Source organism: Meleagris gallopavo, chromosome 1 (genome assembly GCF_000146605.3).
Source record: "Meleagris gallopavo isolate NT-WF06-2002-E0010 breed Aviagen turkey brand Nicholas breeding stock chromosome 1, Turkey_5.1, whole genome shotgun sequence".
NCBI classification, from domain to species: Eukaryota; Metazoa; Chordata; class Aves; order Galliformes; family Phasianidae; genus Meleagris; species Meleagris gallopavo.
In genome coordinates, this window is record NC_015011.2 from 190,473,802 (window position 1) to 190,476,701 (window position 2,900).

Below are 2,900 nucleotides of genomic sequence, written 5' to 3' on the forward strand. Positions count from 1 at the left end.
TTTTCTCTGTCTGCAATAAAAAGTTACACCAGGAACACGTTATCACTCCTGAAGTCACAGTGTGATTAATTGCAGTGCACATCAACACAGCGCAATTCAGCAAGCTTTATGTATGAGAGCTTTTGTACAATAACATCAAGATCTGTGACCTTGGGACACCAGCCCGGAGCCCTGGGCTCTATCAGCCACCCCCATGCCCCAATCTCTTGTCCCCGTGACTTAACCCCCACCCCCAGGCCCTGCTCCTATCTCTTAACTGCTGTCCCCTGTCTTTGGACTCTTTCAGTCATCCACATTCTCAGCCCCTGTCCCTGTCTGTCCGTGGGCCCAAGACCCCAACACTCTGCTCCCCATCCCAATCCCATCCCTCCTGCCTGTCCCCTGTCCCTTGTGCCTATCTCTGACCTCCCCACCCCTGGCTAATGTCCCTCATCTCCTATCCCTCACTGCAGACTCCCTTCCTATATCTTATCTCAGGCCATGTTCCACATCCCCAGCATATCCATCACCATCCACCACCATTCTCCACCTCTGTCTCCTATCCCTGTCCATGTGCTCTGCCCCTGGTCCCTCATCCACATGGGCTCCGTCCCTTAACCCCAGCCCCATTTCCCCTGTCCCCAAGTTCATCTCCCATCCACATACACCTGGGTCTTGACTCCTACCCCTGTCCTTGATCTCTTTTTCCCACTCATGACCCCTGCCCATGTCCCCTATGCCCCGTACCTGTCTCCTACCCACAAATATCTGTCCCCTGTATCCTGTTCCCAGGCCTTCGACCCCATCCTGTCCCCTGTTTCTGGTCCCCTGCTCCCTGTACCAGTGCCAGCCCATTGTTGACATACACCTGGGTCTATCCCAAACATCATATTCCCAAGCTTTATCCTCTGTCTTTCATCTCCCGTTCCCATGTCTGTCCTGTCACTGTCCCTTATTCCAAGTCTCCTATCCTTGTGCCTTATCCACACATATCTGTGCCCTGTTCCTACATTCTATTCCCACATCCTGCTCCGTCTTTGACCTTGTCCCCATATCTGTGCCCTGTTCTTGTCCCCCCTTCCCAGTCCCCTATCTCTATCCCTGTGCCCATCCCTACCCACATATATGCAGATTCTGTCCCCTATTCCATGACCTCATTCCCCTGTTTCTCACCCACACACGTGTGCCCCAGCCCCTATATCCTAATCCCTGGTTCTATACCCTGTCCTCAATTCTCTGTCACCACTCCCATTCCTCATTTATGGTCCCTTATCTCCTACCCCTGCCCCCTCCGCACACACATCTGTCCACTATATCCATTCCCAAGCACTATTCTCTCTATTGCTTCCTATTCTTGATCCCCTGCCCTCCATTCCTGGTCCATCACCCACATCCCCTGTATTCTAATCTCAGTTCCCAATTCAATATCCTAATTCCATACCCTGCCCCCATACTTCTGCCCTCTCCTGCTCTCTATTCCTGGTCTCTTATTCTCTGCTGTCTTAATTCTGTCCCCTATATTCTATTCCCAGATCCCATTTCCTGTCCTTGAACCCCTGTCCCTATGCCTGTCCCCTCTCCTTGTCTACTATTTCCGGTTTCCTTTCCTTCTGTCCATCCTCTTCCCACAAATACTTGGGCTTTGGCTCCTATATCCTAATCTCAGATCCTATCCCCTGTCCCCAGTCCTCTGTTCTCATGCCTGTCCCCTATTCCTGATCTCTTATCCCTTGTCCCTGTGCCTACCCCATATGCACACATACATGTCCCTTGCACCCCATACCCCATTCCCAGGCTGATTCCTGTCCCCACGTCCCTTATTGCTCCTCTCTTAACACCATGACTTCCCTCTGCCCACATACACCTGGGTCCTTCCCCCAAGATCCTATTCCTTGCCTCCATTTCCCTCTCCCCATGTACACTTGTCCCCTGACCCCAATAACCCTTTCCTAGGCCTTGTTACCCATGCCTAATCCCCCGGCTCCTATAGCTGAGTCCTAAATCCTAATCCCAGGCCCTATAAACTGTCCCCATGCCTCTTCACTACCCACATACACTTGTCCCTTGCCCCCTATATCCTATTCTCAGGCCTTGCTTCCTGCCCCCTACATACACACACCTGGGCCCTATATCCTAATCCCAGGCACTATTCCCAGTCCCCTGTCCCCTGTCCCCAAGCTTGCCTCCTATCCTCATACACCCATCCCCTGTCCCCTATATCCCATTCCCAGGCCCTGTCCCTTTTCCACCTGGGCCCTATATCCTAATCCCAGACTATATTCCCTGTCCCCAATCTCCTGTCCCCATGTCTGTTCCCTAGCCATACACACATGATCCCTGTCCCCTATATCCCATTCCTAAGCCTCATTTCCTGTCCCCTACATACACTTGGACCCTATATCATAATCTCAAGCTCTATAACCTGTCCCCTACCCACACCCACCCACCCCCCTTCTCCTATATTCCATTCTAAGAACCCTATCCCCTTTCTACACCCACATGGGCCCTATATTCTAACCCCAGGACCTATTCCCTATCCCCATACCTACTCCCAACTCACAAACGCTTATCCTCTATATCCCATTCCCAGGCTCTATTCCTATTCCCCACCTCCCAATATCCTACTCCCAGCTCTCATTTCCCACCCCAGGCCACGCCCCCTCCTATAGGCCACGCCCCCTCCTATAGGCCACGCCCTCAGCTACAGACCACGCCCATTTCCCCAAACGCTCGCAACAACCAGGCCACGCCCACATCCTCAGGCCCCGCCCCATTCCCCAAGCCCTGCTCACACCCTCAGACCACGCTCGCATCTCCAGGCCACGACCCAACCGTCAGGCCCCGCCCCATTTCCCCAAACTCCACCCACATTAGTCCATGCCACGCCCATACCCGATAGGCCACGCCCACGTCATCAGGCC